The sequence below is a fragment of the Trichoplusia ni genome, chromosome 16, assembly GCF_003590095.1.
Source record: "Trichoplusia ni isolate ovarian cell line Hi5 chromosome 16, tn1, whole genome shotgun sequence".
In the NCBI taxonomy this organism is placed as follows: Eukaryota; Metazoa; Arthropoda; class Insecta; order Lepidoptera; family Noctuidae; genus Trichoplusia; species Trichoplusia ni.
Genome location: NC_039493.1, coordinates 7,900,876 through 7,925,266, shown reverse-complemented (window position 1 = coordinate 7,925,266; position 24,391 = coordinate 7,900,876). Strand labels below are relative to the sequence as shown.

Sequence of the window (24,391 nt, the reverse complement as noted above, 5' to 3'; positions counted from 1 at the left end):
GGGTTAAACCTGCTTATGACATAGGCAGTATAAGATCACACTAATAGTGTATGAGATCAAGGTTATAAACAAAACATTTTTTTCTTCACCGACTAATTTGAAAGAAAACAAATTCATCGCAAGCCGTAAAGGTTGTCAGTTGCCAAGCTCCTAATAAATTATGTATAGCCGTAACATTTGGCAGTTTTTGTTTTTCATTTGCTTCATTAATCTAAGACGAGCACTGCCATTATTTTTATACCTTCACCTTCGCGATTTAGAATATGGCCTTCTAAGGAATAAAATATGAAGATAATTTATAGCAGTCCACATTAAAACCAATGTAAGAAGGTAAGCAGGGGTGTCTCATAAATTCGCACGGTAATGATAGAATAGTATATTTTTTCAGTAAACTGCGTGAATGTAGCTTTCCTGTGATATATAATGAATTAATATATATTTGCCGTTCGTAAAGTTTAGTAGTAAGTCGCTTTAAATTCAGCCAACGTATTACGTTTTACTATCAGCTTTAGCGGATCATTGCGTTGGATATGATTTGAGAAACGTAAAAGTTTCATTACGTTTACGTGTGGATCAGACACTATTTACGCAAGCTCGAGTCATAAATGTTGAGGTTTTGTTATTCACATAAATAAGATACTTTCGTTACAATGTATGAGTTACCGTATTGATAGGGCGTAAAAGAAAGAGGTTGGTTAGAACTACAATAAGGAAAACATTTTGAAGTAACTTGGAGTGATGGGCCTGACATGGTAACGCGTGGGAGCATATGCGGTGAATACTACTTCCTTCCCTTTACACATAAAGAATTATTACTTTGATTTTTGCAGGAAACGAAATCCGAATCAAACCAGTGATTTTTGCCGCAGGATAAGGGAAAACTATTTTATAAATCGAGTTATAAAAGCTTACTGACACGTTTAAAAGCTTTTGGAAATCGTTCAGCTGGCACACCAATAAAACGACTTGTCAACACTGCGAAATTCACGTAATAGCATGTGGCGCTCTGAGTAGAGCCTCATATCGAATTCGCCCCAAGGTGCATTAGAGTACCCAGGCGTAATTTCCAAAAATGAATGATATCAATTCATGTGATAGATCTGGACATGTATACCAAGTTAGATATAAATTGTCTTGAAAGATGAGTTATGTAAAGATTTTCTTCCGTCCTGAATCATATGTAGGTATATCAACAAACATAAAAAGTATCCATTCAGAATATTCAATAAGTGATATGAACGACAATTTATTTTTATCGCACCTTCTTTGTGAAAATAATATTTCAATCTCGTCGAATATGAGAGATTCATGAGACGTGAATGATAAATAGCAGAAGTATAGCAAAAAAATGATGTTCTACAAAAATAATTGCGGAAATTGACTTAACGAGGAAAGTATGTAGATATAATTTATAGTGTCTCATGCCATACGAAAAAGGTTTAACAGAATTGATTATGTCTCGATTGATTAGAGACAGTCTTTTTACGGTTTATAATTATCATGCAAGTAATTGCGACTTTATAAGATCATCTCCACCATAGCAAACGACTTTTATCCTTACAAACCACCCATCAAGCCCTAAATGGACGGGATCTAACAACCACTAATCATCTTCTACAAATTGTTCAAGTAATCAAGGCGAACGTCTATTTAGAGCCCCTGATTATGTTATAGCTACGAGTTCCACTTAGTCGGTATCTGTACGCTCGTTACGCAGACTTAATGCGACATCAACATACTTTATATTGATTTCTTGACTTTGCTTTTAACAAAGACCAATTACGAAGATAAGCTTGGGTTATTCGAGTATCTTATTTCCGAAACTTTTAGCTCTTGATCCGAGCGGAAAAATTATAAAAATAATGGAATGGTACAATAAAATTAGATTTGCAATATCGGTGAGGAAAGCTATAAGGATGGAAATAGATGAATCGTATCGAGTAGAGGGGAAGATCTTCGATTGACATGATAGGTTCCCACTACCTATAGGTTTGGTCGATAAACAGTATAAAGGTTTAACGGCGTGCCACGGAATCATAAAAGTGGAAACGAGGGTATGTCCGCGATCCAAACATGGAGCGTTCGAATTGGGTCGCCCAGTGTATCTTATAATATCGTTACGTTTTGGGTCGTGCTTAAATAATGATACTCGAACGTCTCAAGTAGACGGGGTTGTTTTATTTTGAAGAAAATGTACGCCCTTTTAGTTTTTCTATTTCCATAAATAAATTGAATATTCACAGTTGAGTCATTGACCTTTGAACGCGAATTGCTTGTCATAACTTTCAGGTGATTTATTTTAGTGTCACAATTTATAACAAAACAGCTTACATATTTTATTTGTTTGCGCCATGGACAAACTAAATAATAAAACTGTCAGAAGTGCAAAGAGTAATTTCTTACAATAATTTTGGCAATGAAAGCGTCGTATACTGAACACTTTTAACGACTGTAGTAAGTTGTAACATATAGCAATTTAGAACAGGTCAAAAGTTAAACTGCTGTTACTCAGCACACAAAACCCCTAACGCCCCTAAGGTAACATTTTTATTTAAAATATAACTTTCCTGGAGCAGACAAGTATCCTATAAGATAACAGAAGGGCTCTTCAAATGTTTTCAAGACCATCTCGCTGACGTCATCCGACCGAGTGAAAGGTTTTCGACAATCATCGAGGTTCATTGTTGAAATTCGACAGGAAGTGCTAAATATAGAACGGATCTAATATCAAACAACACAACTACGATACAAAGCACTTCGACAATGACGAATTGCGTTTATGAAAGTGTCAATCAGTCGCACTTCAAAAAGGACTAAGATCTAAAATGTCAATAATGAATGTTTGGCAAAAGCTTCGCAATTCCAGTTCAAACGTTTCCAGCTATACGACCAAGCGACGTAGGTAATATTACTTCAATTACGTTCCAAAAAAGGTACACCTTTGAATTGTTGATGCATCGTTGAATAAACTATCCGGTGTGCCTTCGAAACAATACTGCGTGACGCAACTTTATTCGTAACGCATAACTCAACCAAGTGTAGCATAGCAACGTATGATAACGAACATTAGCGAATGACGTAAGCCATCAGTTGGGACTGAGGAAGAATCAAACAATTAGCATATTTGGTTCGTTTACCAGATATTGGGCTAAGTTTGCCCTTGATTGGTTAGTGAGTTGGAAACGGGAAAATAGGATATGGGACATACTAAAAACAATAGCCGCTGTTCCATATAAATTACGTTGAAATAAATATTCTGTAATTACTAATGAAATGCATTCGGATATAAATTTGATACCACATCTTGAACCTGAATAAAATAGTTAAACGTTCGCATCGTTTTCCCTTAAACAACCCTTACGAGGAAGATGAGGGCGGCGGCGCAATCGCCACCGATGCCAGCACCACCACGTCAGTACCGAGGTCACCCTTCTATTTCCGTCGGGTCAACGCCTAGGGCGTTAACCATTTCCACGTCATTTCCCTTTGGAAAGCCAATTGAATGCTACATTATACTGTTGACTTTTGTTTTGTAAATGTGATTAGAGAGGTTTTAACCAGTTTAAGGGTTGAACATAAAGCTGAACAGAGATTGTTTTAGTAATATATTTCGGTACAGATTTGGGCAATTTGTGTCTCGTATTGACGGCCCCGTCGCAATGCGAAAGTTCTATCTACGGAATCGTATAGCAAAATAAAACTAGACCAGTATTTTAAACAATTTGAACGGTATCGAAATACCTAATAATACATTACATTGTTAACAATTTTCCTGAAAGAATGACTCAGATGTATGTTATCGAATGTTGAATAATATGTATTGCATATTATACATGGGATTTAAGTGGTAATAATGTAAAATCGAGTGCGTGGAAATAACTTCTAATGGTAACTTATATATGTTTATTTATTACCATTATTAAATGTTTTATTCGTTTCAATATAATTCGTGAAGATAATATTTTATTGAATAACTTTTCTGTATAACGGGAATTTAATCTCAAAAACGTGGTTCGACTGTTCCAAAGCAAGAGCTCGTCACAAAGATCATTTGTAATGATTTTTGATAATGTACCTTATGACTATATCAAAAGTACCAAAATAGTTTAAATTCCTGCTAAACAATCGTCAACACGCCTATAAATAGATGAATCAAGTCAAGGATTAGTCCAAACTACTAAATATATGGAACCGTCTTGGTTACTTAGTCGTGTTACGATAGACTCCGAAGTAAAGCCGGCGATCATTTCAAGAGGATTAGCAGACATATCCTGCTGTCAGCTAATATAACACTGTGGCGTAGTGTAGACGGCAATCCGCTTGCTAAACTAGAATGCTGAGTTGATGCTATTTAGTGGCGGTTTTAGCTTTGTTACGTTTTAAAATGGATAATTATGCCATAATTAAATAACAGATTTATAATTAAATAACAGAGTTGTTAGCTCGATTGACTTTATGCTTAGTATTTGGGCACTAACTTGTTCATGACATAGTGGTGAACTAGTTAGGGTTGTTATTTCTATCGTCAAATAATGTTTAACTTGGGAATAAATTTGACAGAGCACCAACATTTTTTATCGTAAAATTACCAATGATTTTTATTTCTTTGCATTAAAAATACACATAAATTAGGTACACAGGTACAAAAATTTTTAATTATGTACCCTATAACCATTCCGATTAGCAATAACTATAAGCGCCTTGCACTAAAAATACCTTACTACAGAAAGTTGCCCTGATTACCCATTACCTATTACTTGCATCATAATAACCAAATGCTTTTAAGCAAGATCTACGTAATATCTCACCCCATTGCGTAGGTCGTCGTTCTGGCCGAGTTCACCCACGAGTTGGATCCACGCCAATTACACAGGGATCCCCGAAACCCACTCGGTCGAGTCTTTTAATGTTACGGTGCATGTTTGGTGGTTGCGAAAGTTTACTAGTATAATGTGTTTTATGTGTACTATATTTAGAGGGATGGTCACATTTTTCGGAACAGAAGTTCTGTTAGTGTATATATGTAGTTTATTCATACTAGCAAAAAGTCGCAGGTTTTTTTGGAAAATGCATGCTAAGCTACAACTTAATGCTCATATTTCTGTTGGCACTACAATGAATTGACTCTCAAAATCCTTTTAACGTAGGTACGCAATAAACTTTTTTTTTATAGAATCCTATCACACAGTCTGATTGCAACCGGAACGATACTTACAAATACACGATTGGCCTAAAAGGCATGCATTAGTACTTAAGTTTTAGAAGAGGTTGGCTTTTCAACTAACAGTCAACAAGCCGATTCAAAACATTTCCGATATGGATTCGATCTTTTACAAATCACATTTTTTAAGTTTTTTATTTAATATACCTTTATAGCAAAGTATAAGAAGAAGAGTGAGTAGAAAGTTACTTCAAGTATTTGTATGCAAATATCACATGTACAAGCCAGGACTGTTTCAATCTAGGGGTCTATTTTCGTATAAAAAACTATTTTTGTATTGGCACCAAAAAGGTTTTTAACAGCAAATAATATTTTAATATAAAGTTCTAAAGATGATGTCAACAATTATGATAATAGCAATGAATGATTCAGAGAAAATTACAATGCAGTAACGAACATGTATTACTCAAGAATGATTACTTTTAAGGTCATATCGCCGTAATACATTACTGAGAGAGATAAACCTTGGGAGACTTTGTACATATTTGCTTCATAACAAAAGAAAAATGTCTTAATTAGTGTTCAGAAACTATTAATTTTTTGTAACTTAATTTAACTGTTTTTAGGTTACAGACAAATGCACATCATGAAGACCTCCTTATCGAAATAACGTACTCCTTCTACCTTAGCATTAGGTACTTGCTAATGTTCCTGCTAAGGCATACATATGTGTAGAGGCTACTATTGATCGTGCTGAGTGGTTGCTAAATGCATCATCTGGTTTATTAGTTTATCTATGTGTATACGGTATAGGACTGTGAGGCTCTTAAATCACGAGACTGGGCGAGGCATCGATACGGATACGGATTGTAACTGACTGGCAAATAATCAAAGTTACCTAGAAAACTTAGTATAAATAATCCGTGTCGGCTTGTCTACACTTAATCCTACTTATAGGTATTGTAAACGCGAACATTAGAATGTATGGACGTTTGGTTCTCTTTCACACAAATGCTGAACGTATTAAGACGAAACTTGGTACACAGGTAATTTTATAACCCAGATTAAACACTAAGGATCGTTTTTATCCCGATTTTATGTTCCCGTGGAATCATTTTAGATTTGTAGCAGGCGGGACCGAGGGCAACATTAGTTAGTGCTTAGCCTAAAACACAGATCATGTGTCGAGCCTATTCCAAATTCAACTGCATTAGCACTTCTAACCATAAATTATAGGTACAATCCCCAAAATGATGGTGCATCCAAGTCAATTCCATTTACCATTACCGGTAAAGCACATCATGGCGTAACGTTGGCTAGAAGCCAGCCAGCGGTTACGTGCACTACAGACAACTTTAATGAATTTACGGAGACATTTGTGTAACTATGCCATGCCATTTGTTTATCGGACGTTTCGTTAGCTGATTTATTTATCCCGAATTACTACTACCATGTTGTTGTATTTTTTGTAGTAATTATTAAAGCAACACCTTAGTATTTCGATCTACCTAATGTTGGGGCATCCCATCGGTTATCCCACCGGGAGAGTAATTGAAACATAATTTAAAATTATTAAATCTTACAACAGTGCCTGATTTTCACGGTATATTTTGTTGTTTTTTTTAAGCGTAGGTACTACAAAAGACTTAAAACAATAAGTTTATCAGTGTAAAATAATTACGATCCACATATCAAATACTCACGGTTAAATAATATACATATATTTTGGACGGAAACAAGGTTCACGCAGCGTTAACTGCACTTGTTCGGCGCCCGAACGGCTACAAACTGTAGTAACGCATAACTCTTGATATTCAGTTAGCGCGACTACGATAAAAGCTGTGCCAAAACATTTTACACTAGACTTTGGACATTTAAAAACTTTAGTTCCCTGTAGAGTAAAGATAAAATGTAACGTTACACTTAATATATAAAAGTGTCGAATAGATCAAGCGCGGTTACGGCCCGCACGACGTTTTTAGGATAGAAATGTCACGTCTAAACAGCGAAAAAGAAGCTCGAGAAAAAAAGTCAATAAAAATATCCAGGTAACGTTTTAGACCAAAATTGGACGTGATTTTATTCGTAACTACTCCACGTAGATATCGATGGCATCGGTCGGTTAGATAAGGAAGGTTTACGATTTGGATGTAAATATGACTTGAAGACAAAAAGCCTTTTTCTTCCATAAGAATATTCCTTTTTTTGAGTTTATGAGAATATTACAAAGAGGTTTCCGCGACGGGAACTAATCAAAACGTTTCGAAGTTTTTCGATTTGTTTTTCGACCATTGTCCAATGCCTAGACAGCCCGGTTACTAGCGTCTATTTTGCCTCAAAAGACACAGCTGGTGGTGCAAAATATCAACACGGAAGATACACAAATTCTAAGGTCTCAAATGTTGGTATTAAACGCAGAACATCTAAACATCTCCACAAACAAGAAGAACCTGTCTGCTAACACGATTCCTTAGTAGGTTAGTGAGAAAAAAAAACACACTCAGAGGCCGTGACCGCCGCCGTGGCCGGTTCGCTAACGGTACACTTTCCGACTAGCTGGTTAGACACGATAATCGCAACTCTTGATAACGCGGTTGAATGGATGCGAAGAATATTCAAAATCCTACAGATCTATCGTTTTATAAATGCGTGACACATATTTTCTTTACAATTTTTTGTAGTTGCCTAGAGGTCGAGTGAATTGTTATTTGATTTTAATCTACTTTAATGAGAAAATATCAATAATACCATAAAATAAGTCAACACACAAAACACAATATTTACTCTTTCCTCTGCAGCATAAAAATCTATTAAAATCTTAGCAAGATGGTTCCGAGAAATAAACAGGTGCAATATATTGTGAAACTCTTCCTATATTGGTATAACCCACCCACGTCAAAAATAGTATAGCACAATGCCGCCAAAAATAAACCATAGCTGGAATCACAGACAGATGTTTCGTTTCGCTTTTAAAATTCACCAGTCAGGACAGACTATGGGCAAACAGAAGCCGCTCGCGGTATCATAAAACTAAAAGAAATAAAGACTTCATAAATCTTACATTAAGTCGAAAATACCAGCTAAATGGTACTAACTAATCGTAATAATATTTAAGACATACTTGAAACTTTAAGTTTATTTTGTTGATATAAACTCAAACAATAGTAAATCAAAAATAATTATAACCCTCTCAAACTATATATAAACATACTGAAGTATTATCAAAGCTAAAATTAATTATTTAACAAAAAAAGCAGCCACACCGACAAATTCAATTACAGAATTTCATCAAACGGATTTCTTAGCATTACTTCCAATTAAAATTGTCGTTAGCCGCCCGATCTCTCGTAAAGTAGCACATTGGTATTTCTAACAGAGAATTACATTTGCGTGTCTCAGCTCTGCGGTCTTCCCTAGCAATAACATCGGACCGAGATGACAACTCATGTCTAAACCGCAGAATCGCAATATCCATTCACATAAGAACGGAAACGGAACATGTGGAAACTATTCCATCTATATTAAATTTAAAGGACTTACAGTTCTAAGTGGAAATTAGGAACAGATGATACAATCGAACGATAGACGTCGACATTTTAAACAATTATCATCAGTAACAAAGCTCTTGCAAAATAATTTCGGAAACCATCAATGCTAGTGAGGAAACGTGATCGTAAAACATTTTATTGCTTTTGTATGTTATAACTTTACAAACGGACAGCGGCTGCAATGGGTTTCAACGCCTAGTTTTCTGTACGACACAAATCCCGTACGTTGGAAGTTGGCACTTTCGCCAAACTTAACCAGTTCTAGGACTTGCGGCGCAAAACACATTTCAACGATGCTGGCAAAGCGAGGGCACGAGATAAGAGATCGATTTCATTCAACATAGTTAATGTAGGCTTATACCTACGTAACAGCTGTGTTGGAGGCGTGATTGCATTCAGGTCTCAATAACATTAACATCACAACAACCGTATAGAACCTTCAGCTTATCCTATTTCCCGAAAGTACGTTGCGCGTCGGCGTAACGTCAAACAGGTATTAACAGCTTCGTTCGATGCAGATTGGCTTCGTCAGGGGTTTCCATCAGACTCGAGACAATAACCCCTACTAGACGGTATTTTTTTATAAAGTACCCATTACCAACGAATACTGCAATTCTGCCATTCGTGATCCGATATTTCGTTATGTTTTATGTGAACTCATTCAATGAACCTGTGCTACGATATTGCCGTCATAAATTGTGAAAGAAAATGTCAGTTTAAAACCTGGTCAGACAAAAAGGTCTTTTAGTATTCAATCGATGCTGGAATTATTTTATTTGTGATCAAATGTTTTTTTTTTGTAAGTAAAGGTTACAGGTTTGAGAATAAATTCAAAACATTCTCCAAACGCTAATTAAGATAAGTGTGCATAAAAACGTCATCAGTTTTGGCATCGAGGCTTAAAGAAGGGGGAAGATCTGAGACGATGCTTTATGACCCGAGCAGCGTCGTAACGATGAAAATTGTTACTGGGGAATCCACGATAACTGTTCAGATGATATTTGAATGTCTACTATTACTTAATAGGCGCTCACAAAATTTTTGAAGCGAGAAAATGGACCGACCCTCGTAATGCATAAAACAATCTCATTTAAAACCTTGAACTTCGAGAATTTGAGCATCGCCTTAGTAAAAATATTAAAGGTCAATAAAACCATTTATAAAATAGGAATCTCATTTTTATGTTTTAAAAGAGGCTTCTAAAAGTAAAAGTGACCCTCATATAACCTATCTTTTGAAATGCTAAGCACGTTTAATCCGTGTCTTGGGAGACGGTGACATATCGAGTTTTCAAGCAGGTTGAAAACTTATCGCTCCAAGCAGACACGCTTAATAAATATAAAAAAAGACACATTCCCCGACCAGAATGGAACGACTATAAAATTGATATAAAACGGAGCTTTGAAGAAGTTTATAGCAAGCGTAAGTGAATGAGAGCTTTTAGAAAAAATGGAGAGGTTTATAATAGCAAATTTTTCATTTTTTAAAGAGCAGGAAAATATCCTTAACCTAATACTGATATAACTTAGTATAAAAGTAAATCTAGTAGAACGAAATCCAAGAGATAAGGTTTTAGAAAGAAGTAATACTTTTGCCGTACCCTTCGACAAATCAGTTACGGTTTACGCTACATAAGCGGCAATACCATGACCGGACAACTGTCTTTTATGGTCTTGGCCGTTTGCACCCCTTGAAACAACACCCCATCGGCCAACACACGATTTATGGTAAGCGAGGGTGAACATATTGGTGTTGTACACACAACGATCAGATCAGTAAATCAATTGTTCGGTGGGATTTTAAGAAACATTTGGTGGTTTTAGGCAATATTAGGAATAAGGTATTTGACAAAAAGAAATGAATTGGTACGTCAGGTGGTAGGTTTCTAAAAAAAATGGATCTGTTTTTCCTTTTATCGCGTTGATATTTAATGAAAATGTGTCCGACACAGGTGTGATGATAACAAGTGTAAATTAAAAATCCCCGCCACACTTTGATTTGAAATTTCTTTTAGTGTATTATATTATTTGATGAATTTCATTTGATACCCATATTTGGAGAGTATTGAGAAAATACCTATAATATACTCCACGGCTATTTTGTTACCTGTGGAGTTTTTGTCGGTTCTTCTCCCTGGGGTAGCAGCTAGTATCACGGTTCCAAATGACGTTATAAACCGTTACCGCATATTTATCATTACTTGAAAAAAGAAATATCCTGGTGGAGGTCATCATGGACTGATTTTCATCAAATATAGCTTAGTCACTACCGACGAATAATTCACTTTTCAAACAAAATCAAAATTTGTACGATGCTATACCAAATAGACAAACACGTCAATCTTGTTACACGGGGTAAAAATCTGAAGTTGAAGTGAAATCAATAGTCTTGGTTACTGTTTTATGTGATGTATGTTCTTGACTTGAAATAATATTCAAGTAGGTACTATATTGACACGACCTTAGTTATATGGGGTTTTGACTTACAAGTAGCTTTCACTGCATAGGTACGGAGCTTATGAATACATTTTCACTTTCAGTAGAAAGTCGAAATGCCTAGTTATGATAAAATAATAATAAACACACCAATTACTTTAATTAAAGTTCTTTGGTCTTTGGAAAAAGGGTTTTTTGAAAATAGGGATCGCGGTAAGTAATTAGGGCAAATGGCTAGCGAAGGTACCGATGTTAATAGACCGTGACTCGAACTTGCTAACTTCATCACGAATAATGAACGAACCTTTTATGAAAGTTTCGGAACTATGTACTAGCTAAGTGCTATGTTGGCTAACTATGAAAATAGTCCAACGAGAAATTACTAACATTTGAAAATTAAAATTTAGGTTCAGATAAAGGTCATATGTAGATATAATGAGGTACTTCTAGAAAATAAAGAGTTCGATAATCGATTTAACATTATTTAAAACCGAGGGATTGCAATTTTTTGTAACAACTTAAAATAGTTATGGACATTACAAGAAGGAGAGTTCTATGACCTACAAAAAAGTTTTGAAAAGGAGAACTTCAAGTAAATTTCGAGTCTACATCCAACCGGTAATAAATTATGTAGCAAGATAAGATACACCGGTTTCCATCAAGTGTTTCTAGGCGGAAGATTTAAACTCATTTCGTAGCGCTACTGCACTATGATAACACTCACGAAGCCCCGTCTTATGTAACCCGTTCCTAGTCTCTTTGTATGCAACTTAACATGTATTCGAGTCAAGCATAATCTACTACTACTACATTCAAGATCCTCTTACTTTGATATCGCTTAAGACGTAAATCATAAATTAATAATATATGATGCATGTCATCGCTGAGACTAAATTTTAATACACTTAATACATATGTGTAGATAAAAGCAAATATACCTTTTTGTTTAAATTAATATTTTCATGTTGCTGTTGAATTTTTAAATCTGACCTTTCAATGGACACTTCGTTGTAATTTATCAAAGTTCTCACATTTGCTTTAACCGGGCTGAATACCAACAAATACTCTTGTAGGGACGTAGATAGCACCGAAGTTTTGACCAATCCAGCTTTATCCATGTTTTATCTAAAGGTAGGCCTATAACAGTAAAGTGAATGGGTTTCCAGAATATCCCAAGTCCGTTCAAGGCCACAAGCGGTCTTTTAAGGTACCTTAATGTAGAAAAGGCGTACCGCTTCCCCTAAACGTAACAAAGACTGACAGCGCATGGATACGGCGTGGAGCAGAATCTTTCTTGCAAACTGCAATAACATTACTTTAAGATGTGGTTGTAGACCCTCACATCCTTACCCGGTAGGCCGAAAACAATTTATCGATGTTCTTAATCTCAATCACAAGTACAATGGTCCGTATTCTTATACAATAGTTTGAAAGCATGACGGTTCTACGTAAAGATGATTATTTGCTATTGTTATTTTGACGCGTAACTAAATGTTATAAATGTAGGCTGCTTTAGAAATTTATTAGCAAAATGGTATGAACAGTATTTGATATATTAATGTTCTTATTGATTATTTTTTTTCGATTCTACACAAATACACTATATTTCTCAAAGTTATTCAGGTCTCTTGAGGTATTCTATAATGAGTTTTGAAAATGCCTCGGATTCGGCCTGAAAGGTACTTTAATACAACAGGAACCTAACTACATCATATCGCATAAAACCTTGTTGCATGAAACTATTATGAAGTGCAATAAATTGTTTCTAACCAGCGTGCAGTGGTGTCGTAACGTGAAGCCCAGATGTGGCCGCTGACAAGCGATTACGTAATCAGATTAAAGGAATTTGTTCTACGATATTCATAGACGTTGACACAATCAACTTTATTCTCATCATTTTTATAGCGCTTATAAATATGAAAAGAAACAAAAGAAAATGAGATTTCATTTCAAATATCATGCTTTGATAACAAGGATAATATATTCGCTTTTGTTTTGCATTTATATTGAGTTTTTGTACTGGCTGGCCATTTACCGTAACGCGAAACGAACTATATTTTTTTGACATGTCTCACTTTAAAAAACTACGTACTCTGTAAATCCCATTTACAACTAATTTATTAATACATTTAAATAACTTATGCTTCTATTACCAGTAGTATAAGTCATTAAATTGTATGTAAAAATACCGACATTGCGTGCTTAACGAAATTGGCACCAGCTTTGATTTAGACATGGTTAAGGTCGCGATCGATTAACCTTGCGACCCTTTGGTAATAAAACGTTTTCGATTATAATAAAGATAGCGCATCCAACATAAATCGGCCTTGGTTAATAACCGTTAATTCAAATAGTCGTATTATTTTACTTAATACCAAGACTTAAACTAACTTAAGACTTGAATTAATTGAAAATTAATCTGATTTATTTCTGAAGTCGACTGTTCGCTTAATGGTGCGATTTCTCACATAAAATTTCGACACACAACACCTACTTATCATATTAGTTTAGATTTGCCGTACAGCAAAAATCTAGCTATATAAGACCCAAAAACCCTTAACTAAGGTTAAGGGGTATATTTAATCAGCGTATCGATTTAACAATCTTGTATGTCATCACCGCATCAGGTACTAGGACTCCAGATACGATAGGAGATCCGTCTTACGATCTACTTAATACAATATCTATAATCCATCACGTTAGCACGTGTAAGCTATAAAGCAGACATTAATAACTATACGGGCTACGGCATATGTAGATAGCAGAAACAATACCGTTGGTTAGCCGAGTTTTATCATTTTCACATAGCATACATACGTATCCGGCCTGATAACCCTAACCTTCGTTAAAACTGACCAAAAACGGGTATTACGAACGTTTCCTAGAATTATTTGATTATTTTTAATCCAACCCAAACCCAGTCGTACATTTTTGATGTGTTTAAGGGTTACAGTACCAAAAGCACTCAAATATTTTTTTATTTTACGTCAGTAATAAATAATTTCGCGAAACGTACGAGTAAATAAGATTGATGGCCGCAAAACCCGAATGATTTCTAGTCACGACAGTCACTTGATGTATTCAAACAACATAATAACATATGACATTGTATGCAATATCTTTTCACAACAGCCAAGACTTAACATTATCATTAACACCTCACAAGATGACAAAAAATCAAAAATACAATGTAGAATTATGACGTCATTTGTTTTATCTCGATGTATAAAAACTTTTTATAGACAGTCACTGAGGTCTAGGTATTCCGATTAATATTTAATAAAACCTCGCAATAGACGTTCACACTTCAGTACAATACGTTCCATTCAATCCTTTTGTATCGATAATCTTTTGAAGCTTTCCGCTTCGTTGGCCAAAGGATAGGTATTACGGCTTTGTGAATCTCTTTAGAAAATATCTAGCGCGTGGAGCTTTCAGATATAAATTCATCATTCTATGTGTCATAGCATAGCTACTATCCACTGAACAGGAGCTATTAGTAAAAGCTAAAATACTTAAAAGCAAGAGGAAAAGATAAATAAAATATAGCTTAAAAATATATTTAGCAAAATATCGCTCTAGGTACTTAGTAAATTATAGGAGGTTGCGTATGAACTTAAACATGGACTTTTAATTTCATTATTAATTTGAGATAAAAAGTTAACAGTTTTACTTTATTTGCACTGGAACAAAGTGATATTGGCAAAAACATCTGAACGTCATAACTTACACTTACACGACACCTATTGTTTAGAAATCATCTCGTTTTCATTATACTCTCACAGAGGTTAATGACTAATAACATTTTATTTCTAGGAATATTATTGGCAGGTAGGTATTGTTAATAAGTAGACACGCCAAAAGCACAGGCTTAATTTGGATAGTAAAGAAAGAACAGAATTTTTATTCTTTCGCAGAATATTAAAATGAAAAAAATACACACAATCATAAACCAACATTACGACCACATTATCACGTAGTCACTAATTCATGACACAAGCGTGGGAAAGCAAACAATGCGCTTTCTATTTCTGTCATTCAAAAACCAGTAGGAAACTACTAAAAACGTTTTACAATAAGATTTTACTCCTAATTAGGTTTAGGTGCAGAAATGATTTATGGAAATTGTATCTTATGGTACTAAGAACTAAGTTGCAGGTGGAATTTGTGTCACGGTCGTAATCACCGCTCCGTTGGACCGCAAAGATTTTTCATGCTAAGGCGCTAATACGTCATGGGATTGATGGTATTTGGGAACATGGTAATGGTACCATAGTTGACGACACAATTGCCCTAATTCGTGTAGAAAGTTTGTAACTAGCTCCCGGTCTTGAAATCGGTTGCGGTTTGCTTTAAGTAAACAGTCCGAATGTAATTAAGATTTATCCAATTATGAGGTTTTGCTCAAAGTAATCATGATTGTGGTAGCGTTGGTGGTACTATATAATGAAACAACCAGTAACTTAAATGTAAAACCGTACAAGATTTACGATTTTAGAGAGTATACGAAACAGTCATTTATTTTATGTAAAATACAAACAGAAACTTGGATTGTGTTGTGTTTTTATTATACCAGATTTCGTTTCTTTTTGTTTTCGATGAAAACGACAACGTGAAAGGTATAACCGCACGCGTTTCCTTTATTTGTTACTTTTTAGAAAAGCTATTCAACTCTTGTTTTGCTCGACCTAAAAACTTTGTAATTATGTATTTCTGTACAATTTTTACACGTCATCATTTCGATTACTTTCTGTCTATGAAATAATTTATGCCGTTTTATTTTTTTTAATATCAACAAAGCATAACATTCAGTTAACAAGTTCGAAGTAACGGCAGATCTGAAACACATTTTATGACTCGACAACCAGCGTTAACGATTCAACGTAGGTACCGACCAAACTATTCTGGTTAGAAGCATGTCGCAATCATATCGTAACACTAGATAAAAGCAGATTACCCAATCGTGTGCACGCAGATTAAACAAATACATTGAATTAGACAATTAATTTGCAATTGACCTTGTTCTTGTTGCGATCTCGATTGTTCTGCGTTTAATACGACAACAGTATTTAAATCCACGAGGAAATCGTACGAGATAACATTGTAGTTTTGAAACCGCTGCAATAAACATTTTACGATTACGTGAATTATTTTTAGGTGAGTTTTAAAACGATTGTTTGAGGAAAGAGTAGCAATATAGTAGACCGCTCTTTTGTTTTGGGTGTAGAAGTTTGAAGATCTCCACATGTGCTTTTTTAATAGTATTTTTTGCACATTATTTCGTAGAGTTTAACTATCTGTACGTTTAGAAGAGAAGGCTATAAATAAGCAGTGAGTTTGATGTACCTATATAATTATTGTGAACAAAACTAAGTTCTTCAATTGATATTATTTTTTTATCTACGACATTCATAAATAAAGAAGCCAATTAATGCTACATCCAATCACGCTTACGAACCCTTTTGAAGAGAAGTTAGAATATAAGGAGTCGCGATTCACAGAAGTCCCTAGACAAAACACAAGCAAACGACTACAAACGAGGTCAAATGCCAAAACTAACTTGCCGCACGAGATTATCATGAAACAACTGTACGTTAATTAATATTTTAGGCAACAGACGCCGCAGAGGGCGGTATTTTAGCTAAAGAACTGTTAAAACATCAAAACGAAAGCCACATATTGCTATAAACAATTACGTAGATTGCATGTCGCGTTAACACATATGTTAGGGTGAATGAACTTTACTGTAAGCGTCCCCTGAAGCTCATTCAGTTGATGTAAACATCACTTGTTTGAGCACAGCTAGCCAGGGTTGACTCTTCCTCTGTCACTAAGCTTATTTTTAGATTTAACACACTTTCAACACTCAGCATAAACAACGTCTATTTGTGTTAAAATCCATTTTGAAATATGGTTAAGTAAGCAATCCTTTAAGATCGATTTATGCACAGACCGGCGCCGTACATACTTTGAAAGTGAAAACGAATCAGAATCGTTTTATTATCATTATTATAATACCCTTAGACAATCTTGTGGAACCAAATTGGACACCCATACTATTTTTAATTTCGCTCAAGTTTATCGCTCGCAGATGTAGACAATAAGGAACGAATTTCATAAGACTTCTTTATTACGTACGTAAACCTAAAGTGGGTAACATAGTCGGCACCTGGAGGAACAATTACACGGCCTAAGTAGTCCGGAGTGTTTGACCACACATTTAGAAAAGCAAGACAAAAATACAACTGGACTTTTGTAGCCGACTGAAAATTGCATTTATTTTTCTTAAACAGTGTAGAGGCCATCCATATTGTTGTGCACGTCTGAAAGGAGGTAGTGTCGATGACAGGGCGGCATACGATACGCCGTCACTTCATTAACTGCAGATGACCTGTGCGAGCACGACGAGCCGAGAATACAGCCTGATTGTCATAGACAAACACTTTGTGTTGTAAACGAGGCTCTAATCGTTAAGGCAGGTATACACAAAGTACACGTAGGGAAAGTAGCTCGTTTGAATATGCACGAACATCTTTAATCACATTTATTAAAATACTGCAACTCACGTGAAGTATTTTAATAGCTACGTCTGTATTATAATTTTTTATTGAACTGCAATCAAGTATTAGTACTTAAAATAACATCATCATCGGCCTAGCCTTTTCCCAACTATGTTGGGGTCGGCTACCAGTCTAACCGGTTTCAGCTGAGTACCAGTGCTTTACAAGGAGCGACTGCCTATCTGACCTCCTCAACCCAGTTACCTGGGCAACACGATACCCCTTGGTTAGACTGGCTGTCAGACTTTTCAAGCTTCTGACTACCTGTAACGACTGTCAAAGATGTAGGAATAACAGCCGGGACCCACAATTTAACGTGCCTTCCGAAACACGGAGGAACTCGTTATGACAAATATGGTCACCCATCTACGGACCAACCGCGTCAAGCATAGCTTAACCTGTGATCGTTTCACTTATGCGGTTATAGCTTAGCTACGAGCTCCACACGTACGTAGTACTTAAAATAACAATGGCAATTAAATATTCGATTCTGCAGTTTCAAGTATTTTCGTAATTAAAACCGAGTGCTTCTGTCTACTATTAATATTTACGACGCCACGAGTAGCGAATGTGTCGTGTATATACCTAGTACCTACATCAAACTGTTAATTATAGTGACAACAATCTGTCACACAATTTCGTAGACAATGGGGAATGTGTGAAATGAAAGGCGAGGGTAACGGGGTAGGTTTAACTTCCTTGTTGGTATAAAGTAGTTGTAGTTTGTTTAAATACTACAATTATTACCTATTTTTTACTAAATTGACAGTCCTACACGATGTCACAGAAACATGGCATAGCTGTCAAGACTTTAATTATTTTCACACACATTAACACGACCTCAGTACGAGGTACCTTTGCACTTGTATGAATGATAATAATATGAAAAGAAGCTAAGTGTTAGAGGTAGTTAAAATACAAACAGCTAACAGTACCTTTGAAATCGTACAATTGCATACACAACTATTTTTACAGTTACAAAAAACACCCGAGAAACATACTAATGATTTCCACATAAGTATAATTATATGTAGGCGACATCCGGGAGAGGGGACCAACACTTGCTGTTTACATTCAAATGAGCTAGCAATATGACCGCGTAATATCGTTAGAGATGCGATTACAAAGATCTTATGGCAGGAATTCGAATATAAAAGGAACTTGAATTTCAGGAAACCGTTCGGGTTTGTTTCGTTTTTGTTGCGGTTAGAGGAAGTAATGTTCACAAGTGTTATGCAAACTACTTCTTATGAGCAAAAAAATAAAGTTCATATTCATGTGTTGATATTAAGTATTTTTTCAAACTTTAACTGCCTAGAACGTTGCAGTGTTGGTCATTGTTATCACAATACACTATTACAATATTAGTCTCACCACGAACGCAGGGGTTGCATGTAAACACAGCTTAATTAATTACCGCAACCTTTCCGCTCCAGGGAAAATAGATTGGAAATCCGTGAGAGGAATTCATTGGCAAGAGATGTGAAGCTCAATAGATTTATTCAGCGCAGCAGCCGTGTCCCACCTAGGGGACACGACTACGGATAAACACAAGTTAAGCGGTCATAGAACAAGCGTCGGGGTACCGTCCTGTGTACTAATTGGTTTAACGTGGTGAATACTTAATAAACAAGCATGGTACGATGTTTAAGCGCTTAATCGTCTTTCAGCGTATTAATTTTTATAAGCTTTTTAAATATCTATGTAGGTTACTAATTATATTTCAACACGGGATGAGTACATTTCCGTGTCATAGTATGGCGCCGAGTACACGCCTTTAACCGAAGGCAATAGAAATGAGTGTATATTCATTATTAGTGAAAAGTCTGCCCGAGGCAATTTCTCTAAATAATAATGCAGTGAATCTCTTTGAAAAGAATACAACAGGAAAACTTATAAAAAAAGATTGGATACAGTTAGCCTTGATCGAATGCGAAATGGCGGTCTTTAACGTTAACCTCAATTAAGTTCTGCGTTACTTAGCTAAATTAGAAACATTTTTAAGTCAGAGATGGTAGTTATTTATGGACATAGTCGCCTTAATAAGTATAATACTCCTAAAATCGTAATGGAACTTACATATTTTACCATCTATACGAAAAAGAAATATAAGTAAATAAATAAATACCGTTAATTACGGGTGCATTAGACAAAAACGCGATGTCGTGACAGTTCATAGGTAGACCGTAATATAAAAAGTTCCGTCTCCAAACTACATGCCATATTTTACACCCGTAACTACCGCGGCTGACAGGCAACACGTTATTTATGCAAAAATGCTACAACTAGGTTATTTGGAAAGTCGAGTAACTGGACGTTTGATGGCTTTTATGAATGTTTTCTTTTTTAAAGTCATTACATGGATCAGTGTTTTTACATTTATTAGACGACATTCTACTATCTATATGGAAAAAGTAGGAACTGTATCGGGTATAGCATTCAAGTTTAACAAGTCTTCGTCCCAAAGTCACCCAAAACCAGCCACCCTCTCTGAAGTCTAACCGCGATTCGTGACTTCAAATAAACTTAGGACGATAACAAGCGACGAACCCTGTTTAGGCAAATTAAAATACAAAACAATACCGTGGCAAAACTTCTAAGAATTGTAACTGATAACTTTAACCTCGTTAAAGGGTGACTCCTTTAAAAATACTAACCCTAATTTACACTGAAATAAATGCGAAAATTTGGGTAGGACCCATGATTCATAGGTACAAAGAACAAATTATTAATATTTAGTGAAGGATATAACAAGATTGGTAACAAACACTGTATTTTTTACTAATCAGATATTTAAAAATTAATTAATTATAAAGTTCTAAAAACAAACGTCCCAAACGTTTTATTTTTATTACAACGAAATGACGATGATAAGAACAACATGACTATAACAAATAACGACCTCTTTAGAATTCCTCGAAACATCTGTAGACAGTAAGACAAACATTCCAATGGGTCATTTCCTCATTACAATAGCAAACTGAACAAGTGGTTGAAGTGACCACATCCATCTAAGGCAATACACAGGTTATATTAAACAGGCCTGAATATGTAACACATCGTAAAGTAACTACAATATCGATTGAACGTAGCGTTTACCTTGCGATACCGTAATAACTTAATCATGTAGAAGTTAAACAGTTGTGTTATTAAAAGATTATTTGAACCATACCGTTCAAACAGAATATTATAGAGAATTGTATTTTAAATGGCTTTGTAAGAAACCATTCCTTCTTTACGATGCATCGACCGCATCTTCCTCTTACCGAAATGGAATTCATACTTGTAATTTGTAGTTTAACTAGCATTTAAATAAAATAGTGAAACAAGAAAAAGAAGATACTAAATTCATTTTAACCTTTTGCAATATACCAAGAAGTAATTCCAGTTCCACTTTGGTATTTACGGTTCGATCTAGAATTTCTACATTTCTTTCTACAGGTTCTTCTACATTTGAGCCTGCTCAAACCAAGTCAATGTAAATCAATCAGACCACTTTTGGTCAAGTTCTTCTGCGTCATTGACACACATACTTCTAATGGCGCCAACATTGACCACCTACAATCGTGTCATCGGTACAGATGGCAAATAATTAAGTCAATTATCAAAAAATATTAAACGATCTTGAGAGCTATCTTAATATCTACTTCGTTTATTTATAAGATAAAAATACCAGAGATATTAGTGCATTCCCATCTAAACTATTTTCAGTCGGATCTTCAAAATCCATTTCCGCGAATATTCCCCATTGTGCGTTTACATAACCAAACTCGAATTGGAGAGACCATACCGTTTTACATATTTCAATATCCCTTAAAGTTTGATCTAAGCACGCGTTCGCCGTATTTGGGGCGAGAGGAGATTTAAGAATTCATGTGAGAGAGTGAGAGGCGTTCAATACGAGAATACGAGCCCCAGTTCCAGACATATCTGGAAAGCGGGCACTGAAGTAATCTAGTACTGAACAGTGTTACAAAGAATTTTGTATCGAATTCAATTGAACCAGCCGAACGACCACATAAGGCGTTGCGGATATGTACTATTACTGTTTATTCGAACGTGAGGAAACTGGTAATGTTCTAGAGGCATAATACATATTGGCTCACTCTAACACGGACTTGCTATTAGCATTTAGTGTTGCGACGTGGGAAAACGTAAGGAACGTATTGACTTAACATAAAATATATTTTACTATAACACTGGCATAGAGGTAGGCAGTTAGAAAATTTCGGAGTAAAAAATCGTAAAGCCCAAAGAGCATAAGTAAACCGGTGCACAGTTTAAAGGCCAGAGAGTGAGAGTTGTTGATATATACATTCTGTATCCCAAAGTGGGTTAAAAAGCAATAAAAGGCAACAGCACAGTGGAAGAAACAGCAAAAATCCCCAAAACAAAAAAATCAAGATAAAACACTGACAATCCAAAACTACTTTGATAAAAATCTAACGAAGTATAAAGGTCTTTGAATCTCGATCTCGGGGCAGATTACCCGACTGAAGTATCGTCTTACATTAGGCGAAAACCAATTGCACATCGTCTCGCATCTCGGGTTACTTTCTCGAATTTGGGGCTGCATTTTTAACGCTCAGTTAGACGGGGTTAGTGCCGAGCCACGGAAATTCATGTAACGGGAAGATGGAAGGAAATAGATGTATTACCGTAGTTGGAATGTGGAATTAAATTTTTAGAGTTATTCAAGTAAGCTATTACCATCCGAAATTGGTTTTCTTTCATAATATTATCCACCCAAAGACGACATGTACTTTCAATCCTACCATATTTTTGGATCTCATATCGCGTTCTCCGCTTGTGGATAAATTTACTAGCCGTATTGTAGCCGATTCGTCGAACTGTCTTTTCCTACGAAGTTCAAACTACTTAAGACTCAACTGTTTCAATGAATTGGAAACCGGTTTATTTTTCCTCTAACTTAAAGACAATTCATCTAAGAGTATCATCCAAAAAAAATAAAATACAAGAATTCCTGGCAATCTATTTTGCTGTTTCTTGTTCATGTTCGTATTAACTGAACAGCTAATAATATTGGTTAAATGATGAACAGAGCTAAAGATATCGTCAGCCAGCATCGTCCGCTGTGTAAACAAGTATAAATATGTTAACTTACATCAACAAGACACCGCCAACACACAGGAACCATTCCACAATGTTGGATCACTTCAACAACCCCACCACACTGTTGCTTATCTAACTGCACGCACACATAACCTGAAACAATTAACGAACTGCGTTAAGTAACATATTTGACAGGTATTAAGAATATATTAAGTTATGCACGCGATTCTGGCCGCAAAGTTGTTAATTATTGCAGCAAAGTATAGGTTTTCTACGGGGCTAAATCTAAACAAATAACGCCGCTAATAAACAGTTACGTTCGCATTGCAATATTTGTATCAAGTGGTCATAGAAAAGGAATACTTAGTAAATTTTATCAAAACAATCGTTTTCGCTTAACAATTTGATTCGACGATGTAATAAATATAGCAAAATAAAAATAGCTTTTAATTTATAAAATCAAATTCGCCGTTAAAGGTATAAAATACATTACTTAATAGTATTAATTTTCCAACAAATTCACGATCCAATTTTCTAAGTAAATTGAATAGCAATTGAGTATAAACGAACCAATCTTAGTAACAGTATCTTGTATAAAGATCAATATTAACTTGAGAAGTAATCACTACCTACTTCCAAGGTTTTAATTATTAAGGAATCTTAATTCCAAGAAATTATAGGCGGATGAGGAAAAATGTTAAGAAATTTAAAAAAAAGAGTGGCTCTAAGTTTTAGACGATATTTCAGAGAATTTATACCCAGTTCTGGTTCGTAAAGACCATAATCGCGTGAGACAAATTTCTGACAAACCAAAACCAGATATTCTGTAAGTAGGTAGGTTCAATAGGTGCCAGTAGACGTTGCCAACCCACGACCAACGTTGCCTACTAAAACTTTAAAAACCCCAATGTTTTCCTAACTTGTAAAATCGAATCGAAACTAAATAATTGATTTACAGTTTAAAACAAAAGTACGCGGCTAGTACCGTACTCAATATATTCAGAACGCAATCAGGAATTGGAAACGGAGCCTTCTTGGCACCTGGCCAAATTGGATTGGAGAGGAATTAAAATGTACGCTCGTAATTTTTACATTCATCATAACATTGGCTTATTACCCATCAAGATAGATAGTATTCCTGAAAGACCACTAATATATCAGTATTAAATTTTACTTGCAAAAAATACTCTACCAATTTGAACTAGTTTACCAATTAATTATGAATTGATTGGTATGTGCGGAAACCAATTCGACCAATCATTAAATGATTAAAGTTATCTCTTTAATCAAATGCAATCAAACATTAATAAAGTGTTACCATGCTGCCCTATGATTATTTCCACTTCATGATTTAATACATTTACGTTCATAACATGTATTTATGCATTGATTAATTCAAATTTATTGTGGTGTAGGTGTATGCCATTGCACAGCGGTACTTAACAAATATTTATGTTGCAAATGACAGAAGTACGTACATATTACGATTGTTTGCTTACTTGTCTTGTTTTTGTTTAGGATTAGTTAATTATGGCTTTCCGTTTACAATTGTTCTTTTCAATATTGAAAACGACAATTGTAAATTAATTAAAACTTGTTGTCTCGTGTTTGTTT

At 35.3% G+C, this 24,391-nt stretch overlaps 1 protein-coding gene across 1 annotated transcript in view; it reads right to left on the bottom strand.

Annotated features, from left to right (window-relative positions):
• Positions 1–22,955, bottom strand: part of LOC113502068 (ADP-ribosylation factor 6) — a 33,016-nt gene extending 10,061 nt beyond the window's left edge. Inside the window, exon 1 of the mRNA XM_026883449.1 lies at positions 22,830–22,955. The gene's annotated coding sequence lies outside the window, so the exon portion shown is untranslated. The remainder of the gene's footprint in view (positions 1–22,829) is intronic.
• Positions 22,956–24,391: the final 1,436 nt, after the last annotated feature.